The 24,970-nt window shown below is 46.8% G+C and overlaps 1 protein-coding gene and 2 pseudogenes across 2 annotated transcripts in view; 1 reads left to right on the forward strand and 2 right to left on the reverse strand.

Moving 5' to 3' along the window:
* SBK1 (SH3 domain binding kinase 1) overlaps positions 1–24,970 on the forward strand; it is a 64,554-nt gene that overhangs the window by 27,979 nt on the left and 11,605 nt on the right. The window contains exon 1 of one of the 2 annotated variants that reach the window (XM_061599551.1): positions 278–501. The exons of the other annotated variant lie outside the window; for it this stretch is intronic. The gene's annotated coding sequence lies outside the window, so the exon portion shown is untranslated. Of the gene's footprint in view, positions 1–277; positions 502–24,970 lie in introns of those variants that run through there. 2 annotated transcript variants of the gene reach the window in all.
* Positions 7,409–7,527, reverse strand: LOC133372136 (5S ribosomal RNA; annotated as a pseudogene).
* Positions 12,230–12,348, reverse strand: LOC133372140 (5S ribosomal RNA; annotated as a pseudogene).

Consider the following 24,970-nt stretch of genomic DNA (forward strand, 5'->3'; position numbering starts at 1 on the left):
CGGGCTTGACCTAGAAAGCTGGAGAGAAAGGGCGGCACGGGCGAGCGGCGCCGGCGGCACCCGAGGGGCTTTAAGACCCGGCGAGGCCAGGCGGCTTCGGCAAAGCAGGCTGCACAGCGCACAGAGCGAGAGCGAAGATCCACGCGGCCGCGACGGAGAGACTCAGAACAAAAGGGAGCCGCCACACCGCGGGCTGCCTGCGACCCCTCCCGCCGTCCTCGCAGCGATGCCTGCCTGCTCCGCGGGCTGGATGCGGCAATGGAGCCGCTAGAGGCAGGTGGCTGCTGGTGCTGCCGCCGTCGCCTCCGGCGGGTCCTGCTACTGCTGCAGAGCCGCTCCCGTCTCGCCGGGGGGGATCAGCGCGCCGGGGGCTGCGGTGCGGCAGGGCGACGGCGGAGGAGCCCCCGCCGGCTCCTGCCTTGAGCGTGGCGCCCTCCCGAGCAGATCCCCGCCCCGCCTCCGAGAGAAAGGACATGAGGACGAGAGCCCCCTCCAAGACAGGTGCGTCCGCCCGGCGGTTTTGGCTTGGGCATGCATCTAGATCTCAAGAGGAGAGGCAGGGTTTGGGCACGCGCTCTCCGGGAGGCCGAGCGGGCGGTGGGTGAGTGGGTGGGTGCGTGGGGGAATTGGGTGGGGGTCTCAGCTCTCTACCACCCCTCCTCCTTCACGTTTGGAAACGGCGGTGGGAGGGAGAGATCTTGGGGGGTTCGGAGGGGGCTGCGCGCGCGTGGAGGAGGCAGGGTGAGAGATCGAGGCTGGTGAGGGGGGTGGAGGGTTGGTTTTTTGGGGGGGAACACTGGAAGAGGATCGATGCCGGATCCGGTCTGGAGAGCGCGCCTGGGGAGGGGCGGGTCCCTCTTCTATAGATGCAAGGCGGAGGGGAGGGAGATGATGGGGGGGGCTAGGAGTGCGTGCAAGGAGGAAATCTCTCTCTCCGGATCGAGAGAGGTGAATAGGGTGCCCTAGGGAGAGGGGGGGAGAGGGGGGAGAGGGGGGAAAGGGGGAGGGGGGAGGGAGCTGCCAGGCGGGGTTTCTCTTGAACACAAAGCGTCGCTAAGAACAATGCACCCCCGCTTCAATTGCTACTTTCCACCTGCAGCAGCAAAGGCGAGGCCATCACCACCGGTGCAACCCATGCCAGGATCGAGAGCCCTGGGGGGCGCGTGAGGAGAGGGTGGGGGTGGCTCTGGCCCAAGGTCAGCGTATGAATTTTTCTGGACACCCCCCCCACCTAGTTTAAGTGCAAGAGTGTGTATATTGACGGGGGGAGGGTTTTATCTCGCAAGAAAAAGCTCCCCCATCTCTCTCCACACACAGCCATACCTGCCACCTACCTTCAGGTGGGCTGGATGATGTCTGCCTTCCAAGGTGGGCTCAGCTTTTCGCTTGCATTGCTTGGGAAAGACCCACCGAGAAAAGCACACTATATTTGAGCTATGGTAATGCAGAGCTGTTAGACACCCCCCCTTTTCCAATTGCGCGCGCGCGCGCGCGCGCGCACACACACACACACACAGAGCTCTGCAGAAGGTAAGCCCCAGATTAAGCATTTGGGTGCGCACCCCTGCACGCATGCACATGGCTTTGTCTGCATGCACCCTTTTCCTGCCGGCTTGGGGGCAATCGCATTGAGATGGTTAGCAAGGGAGAGTGTCTGGTGGGGAGGGAGCAAACCACTGTTTTGATCAATGGGCTATTGTGTGTGTGTGTGTGTGTGTGAGAGAGAGAGAGAGAGAGAGAGAGAGTGAGAGAGAGAGAGAGAGAGAGAGTGAGAGAGAGAGAGAGAGAGAGAGAAAGAGAGAGAGAGAGAATGAGAGAGAGAGAGAGAAAATGAATATTGGTGTTGCTTTTTGCCAAATCTCTTGATGTGCAGAAAGACCTGTAAGGACAGGTGGCGGGCAGGAAGGAAGGTGCTGAAGGAAAAACGTCCCCTTTGTTATGACCCTGGAGTGCTTGTTTGTGTATGGGAAGCTACCTTGTACTAAGGCAGACTAGCTCAGTATTGTTTACACTGACTGGCAGCGCTGGTCCAGAATTTCAGGCAGGAGACTCAGCCTGGAGATGGGGGGGTGGAACTGAGCCAGGGACTTTCTATGTGCAAAGCTGATGCTCTTCCTATGAGCTAAGGCCCATCCCCTAAATCCTGGCCAGAGATGCTTGATTGCAATGGCTTTCACGCCCTTTCCCAGGGAGGATCCTTATTTGCGCTTGGCCTTCTGCAATGCCCAATGCAGCAAGGGGCACTGGATGTGCCCTAGGTTTTTTAGTGGGGCGACAGTGAGGCCAAGGAGGCTGCACCCAGAACCCTACGTCAGCGTTCTCCAACCTGGCACTCTCCAGCATTCGCTGATGAGTGTCCAAAACATCCAGAGGGTGTCGAAGGTTGCCCTACATGAACAGGGTGTGTGTCCTCAAATATATCCCAGAGTCCTCTGCAGCACAGGATTCCTTTGCTGCGAGAAGTCAAGGTGGTTCCCTTAAGGCAGAAAGCTTGGGGGGGGGAGAACCCAGCCCAATGCTTTATTGGAAAGATTTGTTTGCTGGTGACAGAGAGGGCAGAGCCAGCTCAAGGGGTGAGAGACCTGAAACCTCCAAACCTATCAGTTCATTCCTGCAGCTTGGATGTAGAATGGTGTTTGCTAGGCAGACCTATCTCCCTCTAAGTTCCTGGGATGCCCTTAGTGGTACTGCATGTTCCTGAGATTAATCCTATGTCCACTAAGAGCAGGACCTTTGGCGTGGTGGCACCTGCACTTTGGAATACTCACCCTAGAGCATCAGGCAGACACCAACAGTACTGGCATTTAGGCACCTGCTTAAAGCTCATTTGTTCACCCATACTTTTGTAAGAAGTGATCCACCCATGTCGATACATCAGTTTGATCTACTGTTTTGTGATGTGTTTGGTTTTTGCTTTATGAATGTAATTTTTATTGTTGATCATCTGCTGTTCACTACCATATTTTTTTCTTGATTTTTGCCACATAGACATTTTTGCAAATGAAAATGAGAAATAATATAATTTGAGAGGGGTAGCTGTTGCAGCAAAAACAACAAAGGCTGCATATGCACCATATATTTAAAGGAACTCCACCCCAAGAATCCTGGGATCTGTAGTTTGTTAAGGGTGCTGGGAATTGTAGCTGTGTAAGGTGTGAACTACAGTTCCCAGGATTTTTTTCTTGTTGGTCGCATAAACATTTTTGCAAATGAAAATAAATAATAATACAGTTTGAGAGGGGTAGCTGTGTTGCTCTGTTGCAGCACAAACACCAAAGGCTGCATATATTTAAGGTGCAAACTACAGTTCCCAGAATTCTTTGGGGGTGGGAAATGTGCTTTAAACCTATGTTCTGTACATAGCTAGAGAGTCTTGTGGCATCTGAAAGATGACCAGTTTTATTCCGACACAAGCTTTTGAGGACGAGACTCCACCGTCCAATTACATCTCCTCATGTGGACTGTAGTCCACATAAGGTGGTGCGAGAATAAAATTATTTGTCTTTAAGGTGCCACCAGATTATGTGTGTTGTTTCAACACAATGGATAAACTCATGGGCTTCCATTGCTCTCTATGTGTGATAAATGGATGCAGAATGCTTTCTGCTTCCAGAGAGAGAGGTGCATTCCCAGAAGTACTAGGTTCCATATATATATTAGCCATCAGCGGTGGCTGCTGCCCATTCGGACTGGTGGGGCGGAAGGCAAGGGAGCCCCACAGCAGGCGGAGCCAGAGCCAGTGACAGGCAGAGCCAGCTAATCCTAGTTTTGCCTCCATCCTCCTCCTTCTGAGTTCTACAAGGGCAACACAGAGACGTGAGGAGGAGGAGGAGGAGGAAGGTGACAGGCAGAGCCGCTCCCTGGACTGGTTAAGAAAGAAGGCAGGCAGGTGGGGACTGGCTGAGAGCAGACTGAGGCTGGTGGGGCAGTGCCCCAATTGACCAGCCTCCGCTGGTGACGAATGCAGAATGCTTTCTGATCCCATGGAGATAGAGGCATTCCCAGAAATGCTTGCATCAATATATGTTTGTTATATGTGTTGTATCCTTTGGTGGCATCCAGACAACCTTTTTTTGTAGACCGTTCAGCCTGATTTGTTTGTGCAAAGTTGGCAGGGAGATTAGATGACGTTGCTTATTTATTGAGCGTTCGTCCTCATTTGTTTGCAAGGAGGTTAGGCGACGTGAGTGTTATTATCCCCCTCTGTTTAGTGTTTCCCCATCACTATCCTTATTGTCAAAAGGCTGATTTGGCCCCGGAAGGGGGGAGGGAGGGAAGGAGGTTTGTTGTGCAGGAATTACAAATCAGATTTAATTTCACAATCTGTGTGATTGAATTCCACCGAAAAGTCTGGAAGCACCCTTTGCCTATTTTTCTCTCTGTCTCTGATCTTTATAACCCTTGGCCTGCTACAAGTTCCGCCTTTGATTATCTCGATGTCGGTTAAGAAAACTGGGTTTTTAGTAGCGCCATTTATTATAGGAAGCTGTCTCTTAGCCTTGGTTTGCCCATCTTAGACCAGTGTGGTCTGGACTGATGGACAGCCACTCTCCAAGGCCTCGGACAGAGACCTTTCCCATCGCTTTTTAGCTGGAGATGCTGGGGTTGGAACATGGCACCTTCTCCCTGCAATGGTAGCGCTTGGCCACTGACCTATAGTCCCTCCCTGCTATGATGCTGGCAAGGCTAAGACCACGAGTGCCCTGGTGGATCGGGCCAAAAGGCCCATCTGGTCCAGCATCCTGTTCTCACAGTGGCCAACCAAATGCCTCAAATGGGAAGCCCAGGCAGCTCTCTCTCCGCTTGTGACTCCCAGCAACTGGTATTCAGAAGGCAGGTGCCTCTGACGCTGGACATTCAACATACTCCTTGTGGCTAGTAGCCTTCTCCTCCATGGATTTGTCTAATCTTGTTTTAAAGCTGTCCAAGTTGGGGGCCATCACTGCCTCTTGTGGGAGCAAATTCCATCGTTTAACCATGCGCTATGTGAAGAAGTCCTTTCTTTTGTCTATCCTGAATCGTCCATCGTTTAACTTCATGGGATGTCCTTACGTTCTACGATTATTAGAGAGAAGAAAAAAGTCTCTCTGTCCATGCCTCTAGGTCGGCGTGGCGCTGGCTTGTGCCACGATTTTCTTTGGTTCTTTGGCAGGTTGTGGTGACATTGTGCCACACCCGTTTGTAGGCTGAGGTTTGATGGCAGGAAAGGGGAAATCGGGGTCATGGGCCTCTGCGCTGTTTGAACTCAAGGCACTCTATAATGTCATGAAGTCTTTCCAAAAGCTCCATCATGAAACTACTACCCGCTCACATGGCTGTGAGTATGCTTTTAAAAAAAGGGGGGAGGAGACATCTGCAACTGGCATACATTATGCAGATTAAACACATTTGCACATTCCTTTTGTTTTGCATACAATGGGTTGTATCCAACTCAGTCTCCTTCTGCACTATCCATTGAAAGCACTATCATACCACTTAAAACACTCATGGCTTCCCTCAAAAAAATCCTGGGAAGTATAGTTTGTGAAGGGTGCTGAGAGTTAGGAGGCCCCAATTCCCCTCAGAGATCTACAATTCTCAGAGTGGTTTAACAGTCAGTCTCTCTTCCCAGGGAACTCAAAGCAGCAGACCTTCAGCGGAGTTATTGCGTCATGTGCCTGTAGGGCAGAGATGGGGAACCCTCTGTCCCTCTGTTGAACTCTTAACTCCCATCAACCCCTACCAGCATGGTCAATAGTCAGGGATGATGCGAGTTTTTGGGTGAGTTAAAATTTGATCCAGTCCAGAATGTGCCTGCTCCTATCAACTAGGAGGCCAGGCAGGTCTACCACACTTGTTAGCTCCAATGCTCCACCTGGCTGTTGAATGCCAGGTAGGTCAATCAGGCTCAGCTGGTGAGGAAGCCAAGTCTGCTGATCTTGGCAAACCTGTTGTCTAGGGTTGGTAGAGCTGCTGCCAGCCTGGGATTTCTGCCTGATGTGGCTTTTAGGAGGTCAAGACTACTGGTGCCACCATTGGGGGTTGTTCAGTTGGTGGAGACCTGTAATAGGGCCTTCTCAGTGGTGGTTCCTCTTTATCCAGGCATTTGATGGCTGAAAGATCTGTCCCTGATCTTTATTTGAGAGTAGGTGATTGCTTTTAGGAGTTTTTAACTGTTTTTAGAAGCTTGTTTCTAATACTTTTTAGTAGTTTTAATTGTATTGTTTTAGTATTAATATGTTCGCCATCCTGGGCTCCTTTGGAAGAAGGGTGGGATAGAACAACAGAAAGAGTGAATATAGTTGATGGGGTATGTAAACTAGGAAGCAGCTATTTTTAACTCAAATGATATTACCTAGATTTAATTTGAATGATCTGGTTGGAAGCATAGCATCCGGTATCAGCTGGTCTCGTTAAGATAGGCATTATCTGTTGCCAGTCATCAATTTTGGGTCACAGGAAAACAGAGCATCCATGCTTTCTCCCAGACAGATGACATCTCCTGCACTCAAATAAAACAAAAAATTTCAAACAGTGTGAAAACATGAAGAATTTGAATATATGTGAGATGTGGATTGGTATGCTAGGCTGTCACAGAGAAACTAGAAATTCAAAAAGTGATTTACCACACAATTCTATACATGCATGCTCAAACCTCATTGAGTTCAATGGGGTTTACACTCCACTTCCACAGGTAAGTGTGTATAAGATTGCAGCCGTAAACACTTTTTGCAAAACCCACCAACGGGTGTGAATGTAAGGAGAGCCTTGCCGGATCAGATGGAAGGTCTATCTAGACCAGGGGAACTGGCAGCCCTTCAGATGTCATTGGACTCCAGATCCCATGACCCCCAACCAGCAAGGCCAATGGTCGGGTATGATGGGAGCTGAACAACATCTGGAAGGCCACAGGTTCCCTTATCCCAGATCTAGACTTAACATCTGGTTTCACACAGTGGTCAGCTCTCAAGGTGCCTTACAACATATTTAAAATGTAGCATGTGAAACATCTAGAAAGCATTAACACCTTATCCTACAAACAACTATCAACTTAATTCACACTTTAGTAAAGCAATCTCCCTCCCCCCCCCTCTGTATATATTAAAAGTCGCCTTCTAGTCTTCCTCTCCACTCTTTCACACACTATTGTGACACAGGGAAGGTACCGTAGCTTGGTGGCAAAGTATGGTCTTTGCATGCAGAAGGTCCCTCCTAACTGGGAGAGATGCTGCCAGTCAGTGTAGGCAGCATTGACCTCGATAGGCCAATAGGTCTGACTCTGCAGAAGGCAGCTTCCTATAGAGTTGTTGTTGTTACATGCCTGCAAGTCGATTACATCTTATGGCAACCCTAGGAACCTTTTTTGGATATATTAATGGGTTTTCATGATAAAAGGTATCCCGAGGTGGTTTACCAATGCCTTCCTCTAAGCCTACTGCACCTAGTATTCCCAGGGAGTCTCCCATCCAAACATTAACCGGGCCTGACCCTGCTTAGCTTCCGAGATCAGACAAGATTGGGCGTGTTCAGGGCAGTCTGGCCGTAGTCCTATAGAGCAGTGACTGCAAAACTCAGCCTTCGCAGAGCAGTGCTAGAGGCTGCCACTCCGTAGTGCAAACAGATGCCCGGATCCTCTGAAGAAGCCCCTGCAGTACGCTGTCCTCCTCTCAACGAGGGATGGGAAATCTGTGGCTCTCCAGATGTTGTTGGACTCCATCTCCCATCAGCCTCAGCCAGCACGGCCAATAGACAGGGAGGATGGGAGCTGTAGTCCAAAAAGTCCGGAGAGCACCCATTGGTCGTCACCTTGTAGTGGTGAGTGGGCTTGCATGTTCCAGTGAACCCTGTGAGCGATGCCGTCGGGAGTCATGTACTCCCAGCAGGGTCACCCATGGCGGTAAGGTCAAGGGAGAGGAACCAGACAAAAAACGATCCAAGAAAGTCCTCAACAGCAGAACAGGCGGAGGATAACAGTGTGTATGTTACAACAGCTGTGAAGGCGGATGAAGGCTGCAGCAGATAAAAGACTTCCAATCATTGTGGTACCCATGCCATTGGATCAAAGCCTTTTTCTGTCAAGTTTGTTGTTGATCGTCGTGCGCCAATCTCCCCACATAAAACAATTTCACACACAGGCGTCTTCCAACCAAACCAAAGACCTTATCTTGGGAGACAATCTTACTTTGCCACGAGTGATCGCCAATGAATGAATGGTTGGCAATGGCTGCTACAGTTGATTAACTGGTGGCACTACTAGTCAAGGGGCATGCTGGTTTCTATTTGAGGCTGTTCTGTTCTGCTGTGTTGTACTGTGAAGAGGGACGAGGCGGAAAAGATCCAAGCTGGCCTTTTCTTCCGGTGATGAACAGTAACTTCTTAAATCATTTGGTTTTGTAAGCTTCTTTCTGTATCTCAAGAAAGGCATCTCTAGTGGTAATGTGCAGATTCCCTCAGTTATAGCCCGACAAAGCAAGTTTCTCCAACATAAATTCCACCGCGTACCATGGGGGTGTGCAGTGCAATCCTGTACATCCCTATCCAGAAGTGAGCTCCAGTGAGTTTGATGAGACTTGCTCCCCAAGTGAGCGCGTATAGGATTTCAGCCTCATTACCAAGTAAATGTGCACAGGATTAATCTGTCGGTGGACAAGGCTGCTGCTGATGTAAGCTAAAGTTTCATGCAGTGCCTAACGGTTTAATAAATAAATATCATTTGAGAAGTTGATTGCCCTTTTAAAACATGGCGTGATAACATGACGAAGAGAAACAATCAAGTTAACCTGTTTTTTTGTATACTTTTTTCAGAAAATGCTCAGGCTTGGACTTTGATGTGTCGCTGGGGACAGCAAGGTCCATAGTTGCAGGGAAATCACTGAGATCATTGCTGTGTTAGCCGTTGTTATTTGGGCTTGTCATTTGGAGGGTAGGGAAGTTGTAAATTTCCACAGAAAACGGGAGCAGAAATTGCCGATATTCACCCCCATGTCCAGAATTGAAATCAATGTCCAGAATTGAAATACAGTTGGTTGTTGGTGTTGCTTTCAGTCTGCAAACAATGTGTAATTGATTACATTCCTTGTTCCATTTGCATTGCCTTTCCTTTGCCTTGAAATGAATGGAGTGAATAACATGCATAATTTATGTAATTCATGATGCAAGGTTGCCACAGTGGACAGTGAGACAAATAGTGTAGGTTTTGGCAGAAGACAAACTGCAGTGGAACAGAAACAGTGCTGCGTGCAACGAATACAGGGCGGAATGGAAAACAATGCCTCCTTACATCCCTAGTGGACGGTACCACCAAGAGGTCTCCTGTGGTTAGTCTTGGGGTTCAGCTACGCTACACATTTAAAAGATGCTGCTGGCAAGTTCAGCCCATGTTAAAATTTTGAGTGGATTCCAGGGGAGTCTTCCTTGGTGGAACCCACCTTGGATTTTGAGAAGAGCTTAGTGGAATATATGGAGGGTCTCTAGAGCAGGTCCTCCCCACCTCAAGCTAAGCCTTGCTAGGCTTGCCTGGACGCCCAGTGAAGTGAGTCATCATGGTTCACTAGTAACTAAAGGCCTCTGTCTAGAACAGCCCGTGGAACCTTTGGCCCTTCAGATATTGCTGGACTCCTACACTTCCTTCAGCCCTAGCCAGCCTGGTCAGTGGTGAGGGATGATGGGAACTGGAGTCCAACAACATTTGGCAAGCCAGAAGTTCCTTAGCCCTGGGGTAAGCCTAGTGAGGCTTATAGACACTAGGGATGTGCTACAATTCTGCCCAATTTGTATTTGCTACAGAGTTTTCCATTAATTTGCTTATTCTCGGTTGCTGAGGACTGGATGTTAATGTAGCAAATTTCTGCGACTATTTTTTAAAATGTTATTTTAAAAAAATGGCTTCTAAAACATTGATTGTGAGAATGATAATTTGTCAACGTTTCCTTTTAAAATATCGATATTTCTTTCAAAATGCCAATATCTTTAAAGGAAAATATCGATATTTCCTTCTAAAATATGGGTATTAATATTAATATTTTCCCAGTGGGGAAAAACCACAGATTGGTAAAAGCAGCAATGTTTCCTTTTAAAATATGGATATTAATATCGATCTTTTTCCCAGTGAAAAACACAGATTGGTAAAAGCAGTGGCTAGCGGATCCAGAAGAAACTCAAACTGATGCCAGGTTGACGGAATGCTTTCAAACTGGCACCAGCCAAAGCATCCCATCCCTAGCAGATGGTGTGAAATCCTCCATTCTAGTATGTTGCCCTTCCACTTCTGGGCCTGATCTCAGGGTCCAGAATATTCTGTGGAAACATGGAACTTAAATTTGAACAAGTGGATTTCTGCACAGCATTTCAAACTTTCCTAATTAAAAACCACTTGGAGCAAGATTTGAAAGTAGTTGAGCTGCCATGCTCTGTCAAAATGTCTTTAGATTTCCTTTTCTTTAAACCAAGAGCTCCTTGGCAGGAAGACAGGTTTCAAACTGATTAAACTTCCTGATCCTACACTTGTTTTCTCAGGAGTAAATTTCACGGATTTGAGTTGGACTTATGCCACACAAGCAACTGGGCATAGGATTGTTTCTTGAGGCCATAGTTCTACATTACTTGCATTGAATTTCATGGAGCTTATTTTTGTGTATGTATTTATTTATTATTTAAGGATTGTATGAATCACGTCATTTTTTTAAAAAAAATGAAGCAAAAATAGATATGGATTTATTTCATTTCTGAATTGCTTCCTGTGACGCGATTTGCAGTATAATATTGTATTTATTTTATGTAACAGGATTTATACGCCGCTTGATTGTGAAAACCTCAAGTGCGGTTTACAAAAAAAATTAAAATTATTCAGAACAGTTAAAAACCAGTAATTAAAAATGTTTTTTTAAATGATCAGAACAACAGTAGACTAAAATGAGATTAAAAGACATCAACATCTATGTGTCTGGATATTTACAAAGATACAATGAAAATAAAGACATATGTAAAACAGTTACATATATAGAAATAATTAAAACAATCGCATATATAAAAACGTTCTAAAAACAAACACATACACACACAGAGTTTAAAACAATAGAATGCATATAGAATCTGTTCAGATCCAGTACAGTTGCCAGCTGGTTAAAGATCTCCATTTGGAAGGCTGGCTGGAAAAGACAGTAGACACACACCTTGGACTGGGCTTTAAAACTGGCATTGATATGTCCCTGCATCACAGTCCCTTATGTCAGCCTTTGGGTCCCCAGATGTCGTTGGACTACAGTTCTCATTATTCCATGCTGGCTGAGACTGAAGGGAGTTGTAGTCCAACAACATATGGGGACCCAAAAAGTTGAGAAAAGCTGCCCTACATGTTTACTCAGAAGTAATCCCTGCTGTGTCAGAGAGCTGTGCTCCCTGTGTGTGTGTGTGTGTGTGTGTTTAGGATTGCAGCTTTTGAGAGGCTCTGATGAGGCATACTAGAGAAGGCAGAGTTTAAGGGCTCATCTGCACGAATTACCAAATAGCGTTTTCCAAATTACTAAAATGCTGTGGTTCTCTAGACATAATGCACTTTCCAGACTTTTATTGCTTGGATAATCCCGCCCGCCCACCAGCACTGCGCATTCCAGTTCTATTTTCTTTCTGTCGCAGTTTCACGACTGACTTAATTGGGTTTCCCCCAATCTCACAGTGTTAAACAGTATACCTGCAAAAACAGCAAGTGCAGATGTGCGTGCATGTGTGTCAGAAATGGGAAAGCCACTTATTTAGGAGGTGGGATCAGCTTCTGGTCCCAGGACATGGACGCACACACCTGCAGCTTTGGTAGGAGAGATGGGAATTGTCAAACCTTGCAGAGTTCCTTAGTTAATTGCTTTGGAGTAGCATAGCTAGCTCCATGGTTGAGGGTGCCCTCAGGCAAACAAGCCCAGGGGTGGGCTGTCTTCTCCATTAGAGGGCCTCCCTAGTGGTGTCAGGCAGCAACAGTCAGCTGGATCTAGTCGTCATTTTCATCTAGTCGGCTGGACTGCTGATGAGCACCAGCAGCCAACAGCATTTATTTATTTATTTATTTATTTATTTATTCTTCTAACTATAAAAGTATCTGTATACCTCCTTCTTGCAAAACATCAGGGGGGTGTTGGTCATTGTTATATGCCTTCAGGTCGATTACGATTTATGGCAACTCTATGAATCTTTTGAATATATTTGTAGGGTTTTCATGGTAAGAGGTATCCAGAGGTGGTTTAACCATTTCCTTCCTCTAAGCCTACAGCAGCCGGTATTCCCAAGCGGTCTCCCATCCAAATACTGACCGGGCCTGACCCTGTTTAGCTTCCGAGATCAGACAAGATTGGGTGTGTTCAGGGTAGTACAGCAACATAAAAAATGGAAAAGCAATCCAAACCATCATTTTAAATATGCCCAGCTGCCCGAGGGACATTTTACACAACTGCACAGGCCTGTTGGCATAAAAAAGTCTTCAAGTGACACCTGAAGGTCGAAAGCGATGATCGCATCTCTGCTGGAAGAATGTTCCACAGCACAGGACCGGCAATGCTATAAATGTGTGACTTCTGGCCTTTGTGATACCACTGCTAATACATCTGCACTGGCCACCCATATGCTGTCAGGCCAGGTTCAAGGTTCTTGTGGTGATACACAAATTGCAAACAACTTGGGTCGAGGATACCTTGAGGACAGCCTAGCCGCTTTATGCCAGCTCGATCACTGAGATCATCCGGAGGAGGGCTATTAGCTATCCCCCTTGTTACAGAGACCCAACTGTCCTCAGCTGGAAGTCTGGCATTTATACTGTTGCTGGTCCAATGCTGTGGAACACTCTTCCAGCAGAGATTCAGCGGGCACCCTTGCTTTTAACTTTCAGGGATCTCTTTCAGACTTTTTTTAATGCCAACAGGCCTTTCCAGCTGTTTCATTTTTATTTGTTGATTACCCAGTCACCTTAATGATGACCTGTATTTTAATTTTTTAGTTAATTATGTTTTATGTTTTAACATGGTGTGCTGCCCTGATATTTTACAATAGGGCAGTACAGATATACTTTTATAAATAAAATAAATCAAAAAATAATTTTTAGTTTCCCACATTGCTCCAGAGCAGGGGTTCCCAAAGGGTGGCCCGCGGACCACTGGTGGCCCGCGGACCACGTCATTCAGGTGCTCTGTGGCATGTCTGTGAAGAAATCTAAATTCTGTATATAGTAAAATACAGTCTAAAAGAAAGTAATACAAGAAGCAATAAAGATATGATTAAAAATCATAAGCATCTACCATAGGGCATTGCAGTTGCTACAACGGGGGGGGGGAAATCATTAAGTGGACCGTCAAATGACTGGCAATTTTCAAGTAGTCTGTGGAGAAAACAAGTTTGTGAACCGCTACTCCAGAGGATTGTGGGAAAATTTAAAGGATGGCCCAGGTGGTCAGCACTGCTTAGATTGCAGGCTAACTTTTTTTTTTCCAGATAAGCCCTACCTGGTCATTAGGAGCCTGGCAGTTGGAGAGTTGTGCGTTCGATTTCACAACTCCCAAGAAAATGAGTGCTTTCCCCTCTCTCCTCTTGGTAGCTATGTGCATCAGTGCAGGGAAAATATACCTTCTGTTAGCTTTTAGCCACCCTCCCTCCCAAAGAGTCAAAACAGAGGAAGGAGAATCAAGCATCCTTCCGTGGTTACGGAATTTGGGTGCCTGGATCACGTTCACCGCCTGCAGGTGAAAAAGACCTTAACCCATTTTGTTCAGTTTTGTTTTAAAGCAGTATAGTGCAGAAAATATATCTATCCAAGGGGAGATCTAGTGCTATTTAGGGGGATCAGGTGGAAGAGGGCCAGTGATTTTACTGTTTTTAATTTAGTGGTTTTAATTTCTACAGGTGGCATTCTTTCTAGCCAGGGTTGACAAACATCCAGGAACAAACTAACAAACCCTAGCCTGCTGGCCAGTGTTTTGTGTGCTAAACCTGGAGATTTGGGCTGACTGCCCCTGGCTTCCAATGCATTTCCGGGCACAATTCAAAGCACTGGTTCTCAGTTTTAGGGCCCTACCCTTGGTACCTTGATATTCAGGACCACTGGCAGGTTCCACAGGGCCCTCATCACCAACCCTAGTGGGGGGCCCTCCAGTGTGGTGGGGGTCCCTTCTTTACCTTTCTAGTTGCAGCTGGGTGCAACGGCAGCAGAAAAGCTGCCCCAGCCAGGAAACTCATTTGCTGGAAACCATCACGCCTTAATTCCCCTGCAATGCCTCTCGCTCCAAGGTGAGAATGGACGTCACTGTCCATTTTGGTTTCTCGTCTTTCCAGTCTTCAATTCTTTTCTCTACATTTCTGCAGAAATTTGAGATTTTTTTTTTTTCAAAAAAAGAACCTATTGGAAATTCATCAGCATTTTAAGTGCCAGTTTCTCTTAATAAATAGGAATTTAGGAAGCTGCCTTATACTGACCATTCGGCCCATCTAGCTCATTGTCTACACTGACTGGCAGCAGCTCTATAGGATTTCAGCGAGGAGTCTTTCTCCCAGCACTACCTGGAGTAGACATGTGGAAGCCTGGCAGGGGTGGAATGAAAAAACTGGGGAGAAAATATGTTTTTCCCCCCAAAAGCCTTTTTTTATTTTGTTTTTCTGAATAAATTGACACACACACCCCGAAACCCTCCCAGTTTTTTCTAATTTTTTCCAGGTCTTCTCATCTCTAACCTGAAGATGCCGTCGGGGATTAAATCTGTGACCTTCTGCATGCAAGGCAGATGCTCTACCACTGAGCTACGGCCCTTTGCATTACCGTAGACCTTCCCATCATTTTTTGTATGTCGTTTTGGCTAATATATGCACATTTGGGCAAGCATGGCCACTGGATCGGGCTGTTGGGAGTTGTAGTTCAAAAAAGTAACTTTTCCAAGCTCTGGTTTCCCCTAATATAATGCATTTTGTTACGTATTTTCACTCATCTGTGCTTCCAGGCTTGTTGCTATATTTTGAGTGGGATTCAATCACAGACCGGCAGGTTCAGATTGTGCAATTAAAGTTGATTGTGAGGTCTTGCATGACAAACCCGCTTCTTGCAAGAAGTAAACTGACGGGGAAAGTGCGGGATAACCCTGGCTTTGACACGTCGTCTAACCTCCATGCAAACAAATTGGAAGGGAAGGCTCATTCAGTCGTAACGTCGTCTCATCTCCCCGCAAACAAAGCGGGACGAATGCTCCACAGCAAGCAGACTCTCTGGAAGTGCTTCTGGTCCGAGGTGAAATTGGTGGAAGTAAAGTCTGGCAGTGGGGTTTGGGAGGCTTGGATCCCGGTCCCCCTCCCTCCACTACACCCAGCGTTCTTTTTGGATTCAGCCTCTGCAAAGCACTGGGGTGTTGCGTGGGCAACTAACGGCGATGATGGCTGCGGAGGACATCGGGATTTTGCTCTGCGGCGACTGATCAGAAGCCACGAGTGGAGATGACTGTTGACATGCTGAGATTGACTGTAGGGAAGGGGGAAGGGATAGAAAGAAATGAGGCCAAGAAGGAAAGCAGCAGAGAAAGGGTGGGAGGGAGACGAGAGACGAGGAGCAGGTGGCAAAGCTTGGAACGAAGCAGCAGAGCATCTGCTTGGCGTGCAGAAGGTCCCACCTACAATCCCCAGCATCTCTCCAGTCTGAAGCCCTGCAGAGCCGCTGCCAGTCAGTGTAGGCAATACTGAGCTACAGGGACCAAAGGTCTGACTCAGTACGAGGCCACTTCCTATGTTTACCCTGCTTTTGGAAGGGAGGGTCGTAGCTCAGTGGCAAAGCATCTGCTTTGTGAGCAGAAGGTCCCAGGTTCAACCCTTGGCATCTCCAGGTCGAACGGGACAAGCTCCCTGCCTGAGATCCTGGAGAACTGCATCTAGTCAGTAGAGGCAATACTGAACTAGATGGCCTGACTCAGTATAAGGCTGCTTTGTACGTCATTGGGGAAGGGCCATAGCCCAGTGGCAGAGCACTTGCTTTGCACGCAGAAGGTCCCAGGATCAATTCCCAGCATCTCCAGAAACCCTGGAGAGTGATGACCTGGCATAAGGCCGCTGCCTATCTTTCAGTGACTGGTACCAGGGACTGAAATTGGCCACCTGAGCAGCCGGCCAGCAGTCAAAAGAGAAGGGAGGCTTTGAGAGACAGGAGACTGAATTGGCTTTTGTTTCCAGCGCCGTCAACCCACCCAAACGCTGCCTTCCATAAGGAAATTGCCCTGGGCGAGAGGCTTTTGTTTAATTGGAAGTCAATATGTTTCTAGCACAGGGGAGCTCTAATTCCGTCTGACCATGCCTTGAGCCGGGACAGGATAGCCGACCGCTCCATAAGGCAGAAAGAGGCAGACGTAGCTGCAGAGTGGGAGGTGTGTGTGACCTGTGGGGAGTTCTCTTGCACAAGCACCGCTGGAACAAAGGAGAGCAATGTCACGTTGCATATAGGGTGGATCGTGGGCCCAGAGTGAGTTCTTTTCGGAGCAGGGCACTGTTTGGATTTTGGAGCTCAGGTGCCAAAACGATGTGGGCTGGCCCTGATCCTGGCTAGCACAGAGGGTACTTCCAGACAGAGGTGGGATTCAGTCACATCCTGGGAAATTAGGTTGCAATTAAAAGTTGATTTGGCACTCTTGTGCAACAAATCTGCTTCCACCGTCCTCCAAAAAACCCCAGACGTCTTGTGATAAAGTAATGAGGAAATACACTGGAGAGTGTGAGATAAAATTTGCTTGCTGCAACGTCAACATAAGCCTGTAAGAAAAGCCCAGCCAGTGGCCCATCTAGTCCAGCATCCTGTTCTCAGAGTGGCCAGCCAGAGGCTCCAATGGAAAAACCCAAAAGCAGGAGATGTTCCCAGAATGGACAGTGTTGTATCCAGGTAGATTCTTCTAGACTCTAGTCTAGGTTCTTCTGTCGTTTTTGTAATGCACGGTAGGCAGCAAGGTTGCTATTAGTGGGAAACTACCAATGATGAAAAATGAAATGGACTGCCTTCAAATCGATCCCGACTTATGGCGACCCTACCAATAGGGTTTTCATGGTGAGCGGTATTCAGAGGGGGTTTACCATTGCCTTCCTCTGAGGCTAAGAGGCTGTGACTGGCCCAAGGTCACCCAGTCAGCTTCATGGCTGGGTGGGGATTCGAACCCTGGTCTCCCAGGTCCTAGTCCAACACTCTAACCACTACACCATGCTGGCTCTCCAAATATTTAATATTTGGCTGTGTCTATGGTATTATTTCTTTACTACCAATGGTGGAGACTGGAGGCTCTGATGTCAGTGGGGCAGTGAATCCACTCTGAGCTTTAGTCTGAACTTTCAAGAAACTATCCAGGGTTCTGAAACAGCACCTTGAAAGTTCAGACTAAAACCCAGAATGGATTTTATTGATTGATTGATTGATTTTATTTATATCCCACCCTTCCTCCCAGCAGGAGCCCAGGGTGGCAAACAGAAGTGCTAAAAACACTTTAAAACATCATAAAAACAGACCTTAAAATACATTAAAACAAAACAACGTTAAAAACATTATAAAAAAAAGCTTTAAAAATATTTTTAAAAAGGATTCACTGCCCCATGGATGTTGGAGCCACTGGTCTCTACTGATTAGCAGGGGGATATGTCCCAGGGCATTCCCTTTGCATTGAAATGATTAGGGTGCAATAGTGTAATGACAATGTTTAGCATGCAATTTACGTAACTAATGGCGTCATTTTGCCGTAGCGGTCAGCAGGACAAATAATGTCATTTCTGGCAGAACTGTAGCTGGACAGAAACAATGGTGCACACGATGAAAATGGGGCAGAATGGAAAATGACCCCTTCTTACGTCCCTAGACATGATAGCACTCTTTGCATCCCTGAAGGGCTGTCACATGGAAGAGAGCAAAGACTGCTATCTTTTCGGCACCTTTGAAGACTTTCCTCTTCCAACAAGCCTTTTAAGTTGAGACCTATCCCAGTCTGTGTTAGAATTGCTTTTAATATGTCTTTTAATATCTTTAACCCCCTTTAAAAAGATGTTTTTAACGTTTTTTTAAAAAAAATTTGTAACATTGTTTTGTTTTAATGTATTTTAAGGTCTTTTTATGATGTTTTAAAGTGTTTTTAGTGTTTCTGTTTGCTGCCCTGGGCTCCTGCTGGGAGGAAGGGTGGGGTATAGATAAAATAATAAAATAATAAATAAATAATAAAAGACTGCTGTACAGAGCAGCTCGACAATGGAGCCGATTGTCTAGAGCAGCCTTTCCCAACCAGTGTGCTTCCAGATGTTGTTGGACCACAACTCCCGTCAGCCTCAGCTAGCACTGCCAATGGTCAGGAAAGATGGGAATTGTGGTCCAACAACATCTGGAGGCACACTGGTTGGGAAGGCTGGTCTAGAGGAATGGTGGGCTCTCCTTTGCTGGCAGTCTTCAGGCAGAAAACGGATAGGCGTCTGTTGAGAATGTTCTACCTCTGGATTTTCAGGAAGGAGCAGGGGGGTGGATTAGATTACCTCCAAGGGTTCTTACAGCTCTGGGATTCTGTGATGCACACAACCTTGATGAAGCTGAGCAGATCTGGGCAGGAGGCTGCCTTGGAACGCTGTGAACTCCCCAGTGGAAAAGCAGATAAATAATACTCTTCTCTGCGCTGTTTTAATTATAACTGCTGCTGACATGATTAAGGTTCCTATCTCATGCACACCTCCCTGACACTAAGTCTCATGCAACACAAGGGGACCTCCTTTGAAGTAAACAAACACAGAAACTTAGGGAAGCTGCCTTATACCAAATCAGATCATTGATTTTCTCCGGAGCTTCAGACAGAGGATATTCCCATTAACTTCATTATGTGGAGATGCCAGGGACTGAATTTGAGATCTTGTGCGTGCAGAGCAGATGCCCTTTCCCTGTGCTATAGCCCTTTCCCAAAGCTGCATGGCTGTCATTCAGCTAGAAGACTTGTAATTGAGCAGTCACCTGCCTTAACCAATGAGCTTAAATATATTTCCATCGTATTGCCAGATCATCAGTGCAGGTCCCTTTTTGAGTTACTGAGGAGTATGAATACACAGCTAAAGCCATCTCTGATATTTTATTTTTCATTCTCTGTTAGAGTAATTAATACAGCCTCACAAAATAAGCATGTGCACCATTCATTAACACCCACTCTGATTAAAATTGCCCTTGTTGTTTAATCAGTGGCATTAGGTTAGATTAATTAATTTATTTATTTTATTTGTTTCATTTATAGACCGCCCATAGCGAGTGGCTCTCTGGGCGGTGTACAAAAAGGTTAAAATCTAATCATTAAACCAATTAAAGCTGTATTTGCTTGGTGGTACCTCTGTATTTCTGGGCAGAACACGTGCAAAGAAATTAACAAAATTTGTTAGCTGGGAAACAAATTTACTAGCCCCTCCCCAGCATATACCTGTAGTTTGTTGCACATCAGGATCCTGAAAAAAAAGCAAGACAAGGGTCAAGGAAGAATCAGTTTTCCAATTTATGGGAGCTTCCCAGTCCTAAAGCAGACTGAGGTTTGGGGAGCACTGCTTCAATCTCCCTGAAGGGCCAACTTCCACTGGCTGGGAAAAGTGCAGAAAAGGGCAACCAAAATGTTCGCAGGGCTGGAGCAACTCCCCTATGAGGAAAGGTAACAACGTCTGGGGTTTTGAGGAAAAAGCAAGGAAAGGGGGACAAGATACAGGCTCTGCCTCTCATTCGCTCTGGCCCTACCTACTGTTGGGCTCCCTGCATTCCGCCCCACCAGTTCCAAAGAGCACAAGTTGCACTGATGATAATAGTGGTGGTGGTGGTGATGATGATAAGATATGTAGACAGCTGGTATAGCACTGTGGGGAGTCCAGTCTGAGTTTAAATGCTTGCTTGTGTCTCCTGGGTGTCAAGGGGCAGCTAAAGATCACCCCCACAGTGATCACCTGTGCAGCCGTGGGCAAGCTGCATAGTCCCAAGGAACCCAGTTGCCCCCCAGCTGGCAGTTGCAGACAAGGAAGAGGCTGGCTTGTGCAGCTGTGGCAAGCTGAGCAGGTCCTAGCCAGCTGGGGAGGACTAGCCTCAGAGGGAGGCAATGGCAAACCCCCTCTGAATACCGCTTGCCATGAAATCCCTATTCATAGGGTCGCCATAATTCGGGACTGACTTGAAGGCAGTCCATTTCCATTTTCAATAGTATATTTAATAGTAATAATAATATAGTAATATTAATATAAATCAATGTTCTTCAACCTTGGATCCCCAGATGTTGTTGGACTACAACTACCATCATCCACAGCTAACTTAGGCAATAGTCAGGGATGATGGGAGTTGTATTCCAACCACACCTGGGGCCCCCAGGTTGAAGAACACTGACATAGATCATCGTGAAAGAGAAACTGTGCCCGAGAAGAAGGGGAAGGACTTATATACTTATACATACATAGACATATGTATATGTATGTTTATATATGTGTATATACATATATATAAAGGAACAGTAAAAAGAACAACAAAAAATGTGGTGCAGCAATTAATGTAAATCAACTATAATAAATCATCAGAGCCCACCGGTGTTTGGCAGGGAGAATCCTGAAGGGGCTCAAGAATGAAGTGAGTGAGCTATGAACAAAGCAACATAATTTATCATTAAACAGCACTGGAGAAAAGTGAGGCCTGGAAGGGAGCCAGAAGTACATTGTGGTTTCTAAAAGTTGCTGTGCTAACACCGGGAGTCTGGAAGCTCAGACAAGAGCCAAGAGCCAAGAATGCATGTAATATGACAGGGTAGTTTGCCTGGGAGAAAGGGGCATTTGAAGTTTGCAGAGAGAGAGAGAGACTAAGACTTTGGGAGGGTGGCCGGGGGGAGGGGGGAGGGACAGACGATAAGGCACATCATCCCCTTTGCTTTTCAGAAGATGGCTTTCAATGAGGTCCCTTCAGAGGAGGCTGGATAACTGGTAACCCTGGTAACGACTGGGCAAAAGGTGCAGAGTTGCCATGGTTCAAGGGATGAGTGGAGGAAGCAACCCTGGGAACTTGGTATGCAGAATGCTTTGCTGTCTATCAGCAAAGGCCGCTGCGCCCTGTGAGGTCTATGGGATCTTGGGCACCAAGAGCCAGTGTGCAAATTGAATGCATTAACACACCAGGTATAATAAACCTCAGCATTTCATTTTCAAATTAATTGCACGTGGGGCAGGGAGAGAAAAGGCGGGATAAGAACGCAAGAAGCAAAATACAAAATGTTGCTGCCTGGGCATGTGTAGAAAAGAGTGGATACTCACCCATCACCAAAGGAAGGCACAGGGTTGAATCCAACTCTAGTCCTTCTCAGACTAGACCCAGTACAACTAGTGGACATGACTAACTTAGATCTGTTGCGTTGTGTTCAACTAAGCCCTGCTCAGAGTAGACCCTTTGAAATTAATGAACCTAGGTGAGCTATGTCCATTAACTTCAATGGGTCTATTCTGAATAGGACTAGCATTGATCACAGAATCATAGAGGTGGAAGGGGCCTATAAGCCCATTGAGTCCAATCTCCTGCTCAATGCACAAATCCAACTTAAAGCATACCTGACACGTGGCTGTCCAGCTGCCTCTTGAATGCCTCCAGTTTGGAGAGCCCTCCTAGGTAATTGGTTGAATACCACCCATTAATTTCAATGGGTCTACTCCAGGGGTAGTCAGTGTAGTACCCTCCAGATGTTGCTGGACTACAACTCCCATCATCCCTAATCATTGGCCATGCTGGCTGTGGCTGATGGAAGGTGGAGTCCATCAACAACCTCTGGCCAACAGATTTGCAGCATGATGGATTGACTGCATTTAGAATTGCTTTATACCGGAGCAATCTCAAAGTGACTTAATGGAATATGAATCCATACAAATAAAAATCAAACCAACTTTAAAAACCATAAAGAACATATAAAGTGATCATCCAGCATCCATGCTTCGGAAAATATGCCTCCAGTTGACTGGAAGGAAACGGGCCCTCAGAGAATGGCACTTGCAAGCATGAGATAGGATGTATAGATGAAAATGTAGGCATAATGCCTACAATTGAAACAGAAGTACCTCTCGCCATCATGGAGAAGTGATCAGCTTGCTCAGACTGCCATCCAGGTGCTTACTGTCAGTGGAAAGCTTCAAGGATGCCCTCCACTCTCCTCTCCTTATGATTCTTTAAAACCAGACTTGGACCGGACAACCTTTCAAGAGGAAGATCCTTTCAGAGGACCGTCCTCTGTAAAATAGGTCACCTCATGCCCACCCTAGTGTTGAATCAAAGTCAGCTGGGCAGAATATTGGCGCTCCTAGAGAACAAGCACATGTGCTGTGAATCACTATGGGGTGGTATCAACTGCCCGCCCTCACGCCTCAGTCTCCCTCTAACGGTGCCCCTCCTATCTCTGTGTCACCTTGGAACTGCTCCTAAGGTCTGGCATAGCTTGCTCTCCTCTTGCCTGGTTGGCATGCTCTCCACACCTACCCTAGACATGACTGTCTGATACCAAAGCAGAATCTAGTTTAGCACAAAATTTAATGAGAAATACCTCTCAGGTTGCTAATATATATAAGCATCATCCTCACACGTGGTGTTGCTTGGGAGTTCTAAGAAACAACAACAAAAGGACAGTGCAGTTTTAAAATCAGTGTGGGTTTGAAGGGTTTGGTCCACCATCTTGATTCAAAATGGTGCCCAAGTGTGTCCACACATAGAGACCGCAACCGGTTCCTTGATTTGAAGAACCATCCAGCAATGTTTGGTTCCAATATGTCCAAATGTACAGTGAACAAACAACTTTTTGAAATATATAGTAGGAGTGTGTGCTTTGCCTTTATTTGTGTGGTTATTTATGGGGGGCCACCAACAGAGACTCCCACAAAATCTCAGCTGGCATATAAAGGAACAGGTGGTCCTTAAGATATCCTGGATCCACGTTGTTAACGGCCTTGTAAACTAATACAAGAACCTTGAACCTGGAGCATATGGGCATCCAGTGCACAGTCCTGAGCACCAGACTTGTATGCTGGCTCTGTCTTGTTGTTATGTGCCTTCCAAGTCGATTTTGACTTATGGCAACCCTATGAATCAGCGATCTCCAGTAAGCATCTGTTATAAGCCACCCTGTTCAGGTCTTGGAAATTCAGGTCTGTGGCTTCCTTTATGGAATCAATCTACGCCCTTCTGTTTTTCCCAGCATTATTATCTTTTCTAATGAATCATGACTTCTCGTTATGTGTCCAAAGTATGATAACCTCAGTTTCATCATTTTAGCTTCTAGTGACAGTTCTGGTTTAATTTGTTCTAACACCCAATTATTTGTCTTTTTCGCAAGTCCATGGTATCCGCAAAGCTCTCCTCCAACACCACATTTCAAGTGAGTTCATTTTTCTCTTATCCACTTTTTTCACTGTCCAACTTTCACATCCATACATAGAGATCGGAAATACCATGGTCTGAATGATCCTGACTTTAGTGTTCAGTGATACATCTTTGCATTTGAGGACCTTTTCTAGTTCTCTCACAGCTGCCCTCCCCAGTCCTAGCCTTCTTCTGATTTGTTGACTATTGTCTCCATTTTGGTTAATGACTGTGGCCGAGGTATTGATAATCCTTGACAAGTTCAATGTCCTCGTTCTCAACTTTCAAGTTCTGTTGTCATTACTTAGTCTTCTTGACGTTCAGCTGTAGTCCTGCTTTTGTGCTTTCCTCTTTAACTTTCATCAGCATTCGTTTCAAATCATTACTGGTTTCTGCTAGTAGTATGGTATCGTCTGCATATCTTAAATGATTGATATTTCTCCCTCCAATTTTCACACCTCCTTCATCTTGGTCCAGTCCCACTTCCCATGTGAATGGTCTAGCCACAATGTTTTGCACCAGCTGGAGCTTTTGTACCAGGCCGAGGACAGCCTCACGTAGAGCACCTTTCAATAATGAAGTCTTCGCATGCTCCTGGTTCGATCCATCTAAAAGACTGCAGGTAGCAGTTCCGGTGGGCAATCCCTTTGCCTGCAATCCCAGAGAGTCTCCGCAACTCAGAATAGGCAGCATTCAACTAGGTAGACAAAAACTGTGGATCTCTGACCGAATCAGGCGTCGGGTCAAAAGCTGTGGCTGTCGGGACCCCGCCCCACCGGTCCCTGCCTGCACAAGGCCCTCTGCTTGTCCTCCCCACACACACACATGCAATTCCAAGCTAGAAATTGGGCGGCAGGGCTGCCTCGTTGGCTCTGTGCTGTCAGAGTGCTCTGGGCGCTTCAGCAATACAGCAGCCAAGCCCCCACCCCTTCCTGCGGCTTCACGGCCGTCAAGGTAGGGCTCATCCCATTTTCCATCCGGCAGGGAGAGCGGCGCACTCGCCATGGCCAGCGTGTCGGAGGATATTATGGATCTCTGGACTCGCTGCGTAAGGCAGCTTTGTATGCTCATGAAGGTGGGAAACTGCTTCCTGCGCTGTCATAGTGACCGGGTCGTTATGCTCCTGTAATTAGGAGCTGATGAGCATTTCTCAGCCTATCACCCTGCATTCCTAATCAGCTAATTGACGGCCACATCCTCTCCTCTTGCTTGGTTGACAGGGCCTCTGCAGAACCGCATCTCTCTGGATGCTGCAAGAAAAAGCCTTGATTTTGCAGAACGTGTGACATGGCCTTTAATATTTTGGATTTGAGGGAGGGAGGGGGGGTTACTTATTTATTGCCTTCCCAGATCCACTTTCCGCCAGCTCCACAGGCAGTCATCCTTCGTGGCTCTCCGCCCCCCCAGATCCCTGCTTTCTTCCTCGGCATCCCAGCAGAGATCATCACCTCTCCATCCCCAGCAGCAAGGGAGAGAAAAGTGGGGAGCTTCAGGCAGGGCAGAAGGGCAGAGGAGTGGCAGCCGTGAGCTCTCTGGCTCTCTTGGCTGATTCTGACAACTCACTGAGGCCCCGGGTTGCCTGTGAGTCTGGGACTCTGGCGTCCTTCGTTACAGACCCTGGTCCCAAGGGCAGAAAATCCC

The sequence above is a fragment of the Rhineura floridana genome, chromosome 17 (genome assembly GCF_030035675.1).
Source record: "Rhineura floridana isolate rRhiFlo1 chromosome 17, rRhiFlo1.hap2, whole genome shotgun sequence".
Classification (NCBI taxonomy): domain Eukaryota; kingdom Metazoa; phylum Chordata; class Lepidosauria; order Squamata; family Rhineuridae; genus Rhineura; species Rhineura floridana.